The sequence below is a fragment of the Capsicum annuum genome, chromosome 11, assembly GCF_002878395.1.
Source record: "Capsicum annuum cultivar UCD-10X-F1 chromosome 11, UCD10Xv1.1, whole genome shotgun sequence".
NCBI classification, from domain to species: domain Eukaryota; kingdom Viridiplantae; phylum Streptophyta; class Magnoliopsida; order Solanales; family Solanaceae; genus Capsicum; species Capsicum annuum.
The window spans coordinates 55,406,856-55,418,576 of record NC_061121.1 but is presented as its reverse complement, the minus strand read 5'-3'; positions in this window follow the sequence as shown (position 1 = coordinate 55,418,576).

Here is an 11,721-nt window from a genome sequence, read left to right as displayed (position 1 = left end):
GACTCATTAAAGAGATTTAAATTGAGGACATACATAACATAATGCGAATCTCACAAATTATTAAGGGCGTACCATGAATTCTAAAACATGAGTTCAACTTATCATAAATTACTTAACATAAGACTGGGATTCATAGATTCATGATGAATGACTTGAATCACAGAGTGATAACATAATATACATGAAGTGTATGAACATTGGTCACGGTCTCGGCTCTAGCATGCAGGACATGGATAGGGTGCCATATTGACTGAAATCCAAGAAAAGGAATATGCTAGATTAAGAATGAATCACAATCTCATCACAAGAATGAATCACAATCTCATCACAAGTCTTACTGACATACATCACAATATAATTCTCAAAACTTGATTTGATTCTTCACCCAATCATCTCCCTCATAGATTAAAGCCAATATTCTAAGCTTTTGGGTCTATTCCATATCCTCTAGACTAAGCCATAATTTGTTCACTCTAACAGCCTACACATGAATGCTCAAACTCACTCTAATAAACTACATCTGAACAATACTAATTTCATTATTGGACGCTCCCTTAATATATACCATCCTTAACTTTCTCTAGCTTCAACAATCATCATCATATACTTATGATCTTCTCCATCAACATACTTATCTATCTAATCACATAATCTACCTTATCTTTATAGCTTACTAATGTCACATATCTAAACTTATATTTTTTTGGTAAACCATGAGAATCAAAATCATACTAAAAGACTTAACATCTTCAACCTATAACTCCGAACTTAGTTATCAAGAACACCTTATACTTTATCACTAGCCTTCTTCACACTTAGAAACTCATGGGTACTTCCTAAGAACACATGAAACTAACCCAATATAACTTTCAATATACCTCTACATCATACCTACACCATCATACTTAATTGAGAATGAATGAACTTAAACTCTTGCATAAACTATTTCAAGCCTACTAGATCACTTCCACATAACTAGCATCACTAACCCAAGTAATCATTATTTCCACCATGATAATCATCCACTGTTCAAGCATAATTATAGTACTAGTCATGATTAACCACAACCTCACATACCATGTTTGCTTGGAAAAACATCAAGAAACACTAGGCCACTAGAACACCATAATAATAATATTTGATCATAATCTTATTATCTATCTTACTATAATCCATTAGCATATCCTTCTTTCGCACATCCCTACTACTTGTCCATTCATATATCTAAATTATACTCCTAGGACTACAAGCATCAACCAATTTCACTTTCACAACTACAAGGAGAACCCATATTAGTAATCCTTAGAAACATAATGCTTTTGTTAATCACCTATACTTTTCTAACACAATAGAATATCATTAAGAAATCCTTTTCTAATTTAAGTATACGACAATTCACCTTAACTAATAACTCCTTATCTACCTTCCACCATGAAGCCTGCACTATATTCACTACCCCTAAGTTAACACATATGGACACATCACGTCAGTCCAACTCAATAGAAGACATAGATCTATCAAGTTACCCTCAATGAATTGTTAACCCCAACTTTTTTTGTTACTATACTTCTAAATACATACTTTAAACTCTAAGGTTGTTCTGCTAATTATGAATCACAAAACCTTAAATTACATTATTCCTTAATAAAAATTATATTCAATACTTAAGGCACATGCTTTCTCCTTTAATGAATGTGATATATGTAACGAAGGGCTAAAGAGAAATCTGATTACATAGAATATTCTGCCTTCACTGTAGAACTCATAAAGATGAGGACATAAACTTTAGAATCAAGGGACTTTAAACACACTAGCGGGATCCTCTCAAGCCCTTTGCATAGTTTCTGAAGTTACTAATAGTAAATTTAATAGCATCACCTCAGGAGGGAATTGAAATTTAATATTTATGTTATCTCAAGAATAGGGCATATATGGAGAATTATGGAGTAACATATAAATCGATAGAATTTTCTAAGAGAACAAACTTACTGCATGATCTCTAGCATGAAGAAGGAAAATATATCTTAAATGCCCAATAGCCTCTCAAAGAAAAGTATAGACTTCTCCATACCATTCCATAAGACTCTACTAGACACGACTTCATAGACACCCTAGGACACTTAAACTCTATGCTCTGATAACAAGTTTGTAATGCCCAAGACTACCATATTGATATCACACGGTTCTTAGACCTATAAGTGATCCTAAGATAACCTATGATACTAGCATAACTCTTAAGAAAATGAATAAATACATAGAACTAGAAGCAATATGCAAACAAGATATCATTGGAATAACTTATGTATTACAAAATAATTTGAAACATTTACAACATTGAAATATATAAAAGTAAATAAAAACTAAATATAACGGCATACATCAACTTTGACTGACAGTCTATGAAGCCTCTACTAGTATTGACTAAAGGTAGCTGGGACATGAACCCCAGCCATCCCTAATAAAAACAACTGAATAAAATATAATACTAGAACTACAATTGACTTGAGTCCTCAAAATAAGAGAACTCATTGCCTACTGGATAGAATATATAATCAGATTGACCTTGGTGTGTGGACTACATATGGTACCTATGTTATGAAGTAATATAGCCATAGACACATATATATGGTTAGTACTTTGGAATGAACTAATTATGAAAAGGTGAATGCAATAAGTAAAATTGAAGTTGAACATACTTTCAAATCATGCATGGTAAGTGTAAATGACTTACCTTGATCATGAATAAAACTGAAAGATAAAATATAAAAAATCATGAATACTATAGCATAATCTGATAAGCTTTGTGAGTCATTACACTTAGTTTCTAAAATATAGACTTATGCTTTCTTTGTAGGAGATTCTTATAACTGACATAAACTATGTGAGCTATCATGCAGTCCAATATCTTACCCATATTGAGGAGAGTTGTTGTATAATTTCTAGTTAAATAGAACCTTAACTAATAGTGAACACTACACTTAGCCCATATTTGGTAGAGGATGGGAGACTCTCTAGCAAGGCCCCAAATTTAAACCTATAGTGGCACGTAGTTTCTATAGAATAGGATGCATTAAACCCACATTCCCCTCAAGTCCTAAATACTACTCCCTAAACATATATTTATGTGCTCATACTTTTAAAATCCACCTTAAAATACCATATGGGTTTATAAACTAAAACCAACTATATTTCTCTTACTTTAATCATATTCATGAGGAAACTTGTGGAATTATGTCTTATCTGAAATTATAAGATCAAATTTGAACTTTAATCATGCTCTAAATCTTGTATCTTGAACTTATAAGCTTCAACTTCTTGTAAGCTTAGTAACTTATGCTTAAACTTGAAATCATTCTTTGTCTCATAGAAACTTCATATCAAAATATAAAAATTAAGGCATAAATTGAAATATTTTATAAATTCATCAAACTTCATATCAACATAATGAAATTCATCTCATTATATCAATTATGTAAAAAATAAAACTAAACTTTAAATCATATGATAAATCCATTATCTCAAAAACATAAAAATTGAGTATGAACCCTAACTGAAAATCTCATAACTTTAATTGCAAAAACTAAATTTTTTGGTCACAGGAATGAAATGTTATCCAGTGATCATACCCTACATACCTAAATTTGATGAATATCGTGAGGGAAACTTGAATAGGAGCTTTGGGAGTTTAACATTTGAGAGAAGCTCTAATTCTTTCATTTGGTATATAAAAAGCCACCCGAATCCTTATATTCTAGGTGTTACACTAGTTTAAAGTTGACCCTTTTAGGATACGATACTAAAACTCAGTCAATAGACGTGTTCTCAACTTGACTTTGCTCTAAGTGCTTCCTTTGACCATGATTCACATCAAAAACACTTTACATACAAGGTGAATAATCATGACACTTATCTATGGTTTAAAAATAATTGCTTAGGGGTTATTAAATATAGGATGAATAGTTGGAAACTTATCTAGTTGCTTATGGGGTATTACATCTGCGGTAGTAGCGTGCCATTACACTTTGTCACCACGATAAGACCATGGCACGCTGGCTACCCTGTGCAATAGTGGCGTGCCATGTTGCTGTGTAATTTTTATCTAGTTTTGTTTACTTTTACTTGGAGGCAAGGGATTTTTGGTCCTTTACCTTTTAAATGACTTAAAAACACATAAATAACCCTTTTGTCTTCAGTTATCAAGATCGAAACCTTGCTCTTCTCCCCTTTAACTCCCAAATCAAGAAATTAAAGGGGTTCACAAAGATTTTATCATTCAGGATCTAAAATTCTATTCTTCTTCAATTTCTTTTATATTTCAAGCATGTTACTTTTTCCTAACTTGAATTTTATATTATTGTATAAATTCATTCAATATCCATGTGTTTTGAAATGATGATTTGAAATTGGGTTGAGGGCTTTTGGTTGTTAATACTTGAATTACTTTTTCCATTGTTTTAACATACTGTTAATGCTTTAATTAATCGTTTCTAGTACTTAAATGGTGCATTGCTAAAATGGTTGAAATGGGTTTTGCTAAATTTATGATTTTTGGCATGGTGATGGCATTAACCTCAACCCACATTGAAATCTTAGTTTTTATTATAGATTTTACATAATATAACTTATCTTTTGAAATATTGCATTGCATTAAAGGATAAATGGATAAAAATAACTTATCTTTTGAAACATTGCATTGCATTAAGGGATAAATGGATAAAAAGTATTTGGATGCCCTTGGCGGCTATGGTTTAGATTGTAAACCGGTAATTGGAGTCAATTTAGTTAATTGAATTTGTTTGGCATGAATGCAATAGCTTTCAAGAATATTGGTATGGCAATACCATGTTGGAATTTTCCTTAAAGAAAAACTCCTTGGTTAATGGTTGGTTTATGTGCAACGTTTTTTAATTTAGGCTTAAAGGTAATTGGGTAGCTCACCGAGAAAATGTAGTCTTGGGAGGACCAGAACAACCTTTGCCAGTATTGGGGGTCTATATGACCATTGTTTTAGGATATATAGTATATTTTTGATGGCTATAACCTTGGTTTCTTTATCCATTCCTTAGTACATGCGGTTAACATGGACTGAGGTCTTTTTGGTAGGGGGAGCCAAACCCATATATCCTGTGGGTGCCTGGAATGTCGGTACGAGAAACATAGTTCAGACTAACAGTTTAAGCTTTCATATTTCATATTCCATTACCCTATCTCGGCATCCTATATATATGTATAAATGATGTGCATGTGGCTCATGACTGGATTTTGGTAAATTGACTATTTTATCCCTTTCCCTTGAGTTGGACAAGCCATCTCCAGATTCTACATTGTTTCATGATGTAGTTTTTGAGGACTTTTCTATTGATTTTGTGAAGCGTTAGGTGTTTTGGTACTTTTGTTTATTAGCTGTGAAGTGGTGAGCTTCCATCCTTCGAAAGGCCGTGTCATTTCATTTGGTTTTCTTTATCATTTTAGTATTAATAGAGTTTTTCATAGTCGGGTGCATGCTCCGACTTAGTTGGTATTCTTGGATTAGAGACTTTCATGGAAAGATTGGGAGGTTATGGTTGGTTTGTTTTGACTCTCAGATCTTCATTTAACTCATCTATCTCTCATATTATTTTGGTTCACCTTTGTTGTTTATTTCTATTATGCTCTTGAGGTAATGTTAGGGGGTTATCTCCAGCCCTCGGTGGGTTTGATATGTCTGTATTGGCCATGCCTAGGTTTGAGTTATGACAAGCTTTGTATTAGAGCACGATTTAGGGTCATGGGTTTACACAAAACCGTGTCGAGTAAAGTCCATTTTATGGGTATATAGTGCGCCATACTTATAAAGGGGAAGCTATAAGGAATTTAGGAATGTTTCCCTTTTTGAGTTCAATTTCTTGCTAAGGAGTCTAGTTACTTTGATTTTTCTCTAACTCCTAATTTATCCATATTTCAGATCATGCCTCCCCAAAGATCTAATGTACACAGGAACTCAACTGGAACCTCCATCCAAGTTAGGTAACATAAGAAGGAAATTCCCATACTCATGGAATGCAGACTCATTATAAGGCCCCTACTCCTGACGGTACCTCTCCACCCGGGGTTCTACCAGTTCTTACTAGTCCTCCTCTATCACGACCTGAGGCTACCCAGCAGTCGCAGCAACAGTGCTTATGGTCACAAGTGACCACAAGCTAACCCATGAACTGGTACCTATTGTGAGCACTAAATAAAATAGTAATTCAATATATGTGCAGAAGATAAGCTGATAAGATACTACAAATTTAAAATATGTAAGACTAGCATGTTTGAAATAACTGAAAAAATTGAAAGAACTGATTGTCTGGCTACCTGATTATCTCAAAGCCTCTAAATATCATTAGGATTTGATAGTATAGACCCCAATTAACTTTGACTAGTTGAACATAAGGAAGTTGTGAAATAACTGAGGAAAACATTTTATATCCTCGATGGATGAGGACTCACCACTACTGCTATTGGGTAACGCTGAGTTGTCTAAGAACGGTTGGGAAACTGAGCGTCTAAACCTATGTTATAAGACAACATAGAGGAAAGAAAAGTATGCGGTCAGTACTTTGAATATACTAGTCTATGAGGTGAGGATAGGCTAAAATGCATGAGATAACTGAGCATGAATGAATGAACATGTAATATCTGAGAATGTAGGACCAAACATAAACATATTTTTAAGATAATCTGCAATCTGAAAGATTGAATTCTGCATAGCTAAATAACTGAAAATCTGTATACGTTGGTCAAAATAACCTAAGCTAAGGCATACTGAATGCTAACAAAACTGTGAAAGGTATCATGTAGGGTCCAACCTATAAGCCCAGTTGGAAGGGTTTCAGTACCGTGCCAAGGGTACAAACACTGGCTATGTGGATCCACTAAACTAGTGTCCCAAAGGACTAAAGAGTCACCCTCTACTAGCAGGTGCTCTCATGAGATATACGTTAACCCTCAACTGACTGGTAGACTTTTAAAGCCTACGCTGTCAATATAGTTCTGTAACTATGGGATTGCTACTAAGGGTCACACCCTCTACTGGAAGGTATGCCTCCACCCCTGGGTTTGCTTGGTGCTAAGTCCTAGTCCCAACTGAACTGACACTGGTACTGTGATGAACTAAATTCCATTGAACAGAACAACTGACATTGCTCATCATGATCATAACAACTGAGTAAATGGTAATATTCATGATTTAACTATAATCATTACTTGAAAGATTTGAAATGTAAGTAAATATATAGGTATCAGGTGTTCATAACCCACCAGGACTAAATGGTCATAATATATAATATTAAATCTTAAAACTTTAGTATGGGGTCATGGTTCAAAGACGCATAACATAAACATACCACTAATTAAGTGAGAAGCATGGGCTTGAATATGTGGATGTCTTAAAACATGAGAAAACAACATAACTTCATGGCTAAATTCACAATTCGATATTATGACATGAAATTTAATTGAATACGACATGGGAAATCAAAACTTGAAACATAAGATAATCTAAATTTCCATGGAATCATACTAGGAAATGAATTGAGTCAAACTACTAGGGAAAAAGATGAATTAAACTCATATGAAACTTCATAATGAAGGAAAAACTCATATTTTAATCAAAAAAGAGGTTTTTGTCTTCATGGGTGAAAGAGACCCATGGATGAACACCCCACATACCTTAATAGCTAGTTCCTTGAGGATTTATTGAGGTTTTCTTGAACTTATAAGCTTAAACTCTTGATTTAGTGAGAAAGAACTTGGTTTTGTTCTTTGGAAAAAATAATTTCTTGAGAGCAATTTGGGGTGAAAGGGGAAAATAATTCCATTTTAGAAGTCCCAAATCGTGTTAAGGACAAATTGGGTTGAGGGAAATGACTCAAATTCCCTTTGGGCACTTAAATCAAGAAACAAGGAGGGATACCCTTGGCGTGTCGTGACTCTTGCTTGGGTCAAGCCATCATCGCACTGTAAAACACCCTCACCTATGGAGCCACCCTCGCTCCGTAGGGCCATTGCAAGGATTCACTATTTTATCCATCCAAACACGTCTAAACCTCATCTAAAGTCCCAAAAATATCCCGATACATACTTTTAAACTCCCTAAACATGAACCAATTCTAAAACCAACATTTAGGGGTCGGGAAGACCAAAATAAAAATATGTAAAGTTTAGGGGTCTTGAAATTACTAAGTCCTCAACACTTAAGTGAAATTTTCAAGCCTTGGATCCCGTAAGCAAAAAACTAAGAGCTGAATCGAGCTTAGAATATTATGGGGTATTATAATATCTCCCCTTTGGGAACATTTGTCCTTAAATGAGACTAGTTAGATTGAGAATACTAAGGTAACTGAGGTCATATACTTGACATGCATGACTTGTAACATGATTACATAACTGAGTTTGAAGCATGATATATGAACTGAGCTGATTTTGGGAATGCATGCAATGATATGAGAATGGTTACATAGCTGAAATTGAGAACAGAAGTGATTCAATCTAAGAAAAATCATTACCTCAAGCTGAAAATATGAGGGTACCTGGATTACATATCTTCTTTTGCTTCCCAAGTAGCTCCCTCAATATACTGATTTTGCCATTTAACATGAAACAAGTGAACTTGTTTATTCCTTAGCCTATGAATCTGACGATCAAGGATCTCAACTAGAAACTCTTCCGAGGAAAGGCTATCTTGAACATCCATGCTTTATAAAGGAACAACAACAGATGAATCACCGATTCATTTCTTTAACAAACAAATATAGAACACTGAATGAACTGATGTCAAATCTGCAGGCAACTTAATCTCATAAGCTACCTTCCCCAAATGGTTCAAGATTCTATATGGGCTAACATAGTGGGGAGTGAGTTTCCCCATTTTTACAAACCTCTTCACTCTCTTCATAGACGAAATCTTCAAATAGACCATATCACCAACATTAAACTCAAGATCCCTTCTCCTCACATCTGCATAGGATTTTGGAAGACTTTAGGCTATCTTTTTTATTTCCCTAATCAACTGAACTTTCTCCATTTCATCAAACACTGAATCTAGCCCTATTAAAGTAGCCTTACCTGCTTAAAACCAACCAATGAAAGATCTACATCTCCTTCAATAGAAAGCCTCAAACAGAGCCATCTAAATACTAGAGTGATAACAATTATTATAGGAAAACTCGATCAAAGGTAAGTGGTCATCCCAACTACCTTTAAAGCTAATAACACATGCCCTCAAAATGTTCTCTAAGGTCTGAATGGTCCTCTCTGCCTGACCATCTATCTAAGGATGAAACGATATATTAAGGTAAACTTGGGTACCAAGAACCTTTTGGAAAACCTTCAAAAACTGAGAGGTAAACTGAGTACCTTTATCTAAAATGGTAGACAACGAAATCCCATGCAACTTAACTAACCTCCTAAGATAAAGCCTGTCATAATACTCAATTGAGAACGAAGTATGAACTGGTAAGAAATGGGCTGACTTGGTCATTCTATCAATAATAACCCAAATTAAAATCATGTACCACTTGGCCTTTGGTGCCCAACCTTAACTTGCAGACAATTTGAAAACTTAGCCACAAACTCTACAATATCCTTCTTCATACCATTCTACCAATAGATTTCTCACAAATCACGGTACATCTTAGTGGCTCCTGGGTGGATAGAATATCGAGCACCATGTACTTTTACAAGTATTCACTGTCTAAAATCATAAACACACGGAACATATAACCTTCCCTAATAATGAAACACGCTATCTCCCCCTTTGGGAGAAAACCTCTATTTTCTGATCTCTAACTGTATCCTTCAACTCAACTAAACTAGGTTCCCTATCTTGTTTTTCTTTCACGTCGGCAATAAATAAAGATTCCAAACCATTCTGAACACATATACTACCTTTAGCTGAATCAACCAATCAAACACCTAATCTAGCAAGCTGATAAACCTCACTAACTTCTTATAATCTCCCTCAACATGAGCACCACTAATCACGAATAACCTAAAAAGGGTATCTACCACTATATTGGCCTTGCCCGGATGATAAAACACGTTTATATCATAATCTTTTAACAACTCAAGCCATATTCTTTGATGAAAATTCAGATCTTTCTGCGTGAACACATACTATAAGATCTTATGATCCATGAACACATCTACATGAACCCCATTAAGATAATGCCTCCAATTTTTCAAGGAAAAAACAATAGCTGCCAACTTAAGATCATGAATAGAATAATTTCTTTCATGGGGTTTAAGTTATCTAGAGACGTAGGATTTGACCTTGTCTCTCTATATCAAAACACAACCAAGACCAACTCTGGAAGCATCACAATAAACTAAAAATTCATCAAAACCATCTGGAAAAGTCAAGACTGGGGCAAAAGTGAGTCGAGTCTTCAACTCTTGAAAACTCTTCTTGTAGGAATCTGACAACTAAAATTTGACCTTCTTCTGAGTCAACTAAGACATGGGGAATGTAATAGAAGAAACCACTTCAACAAACCATATGTAATTGCCAGACAAACCTAAGAAACTACTGATATCTAATAGAGAGATAGGTCTAGGACAATTTTTCACTGCTTTAGTCTTTTGAGAGTCAACTTAGATGCCATCATCGGAATTAATATGAACAAGGAAAGCTACTAATCTTAGCCAAAATTTGCCCTTACTAAATTTGGGGAACAACTAATGAGCTCTAAGGGTCTGTAATATAATTTTTAGATGATTTGCATGATCATCCTCACTACGGGAATAGACAAAGATATCATCAATGAAGACTATGATGAACATGTCCAAGTACTACTTGAACACCCTATTCATCAAGTTCATGAAAGTTGCATAAGAATTTGTTAGTCCCAAGGTATTGAGTTCTAAAAGCTGTCTTCAGGATGTCACATTCTCTGACTCTGAGCTGATGATATCCAGATATGAGGTCTATCTTAGAGAAATAACTGGCACCCTAAAGTTTGATGAACAAGTCATTAATTCTAGGGAGTGGATACTTATTCTTGATTGTGACTTTATTCAACAGATGGTAATTGATGAATATTTTGAGAAAACTATCTTTCTTATGCATAAACAGGACTGGAGCGCCCTATGGAGAAATACTAGACTTGGTGAAACCCTTATCTAAGAGGTCTTTTAAATATTCCTTCAATTTCATAAGCTCGGCTGGAGCCATGTTGTAGGGTGGAATAGAGATAGGCTGGGTATCTAGAAGAAGATCTATTCTGAAGTTTATTTCCCTTTAGAGAGAAACTCTAGGAAGATCTTCAGGGAATACATCTTGAAATTACCTTACTACTAAAATTGACTCAAGACTCAGATTCTTAGAATTTGAGTCTTTGACTTGGACAAGATAGTAAACACACCCCTTAGATATCATCTTTCTGGCTTTAGGATATTAAACAATCTGATCTGACCCCTAAGGGTTGAAGTACTACCCCTATATTCAATGATTGGTTCATTGGGAAACTAAAATTAAATGACTCTATTTCTACATTCAACTAAGGCATAGCATGAGTGGAGCCAATCCATGCTGAGAATGACATTGAAATAAGTCATCTCTTGCTCCACCAGATCAACTCAGGTAATTTTTTAAGATTCTGTGACTGGGTAATTTTTGCATACCCATCTGGCTATAATAGATTTACCCACTGGGGTAGAAACTGAGAAAAGCTCTGCTAACGTCTCCGGACTGACACC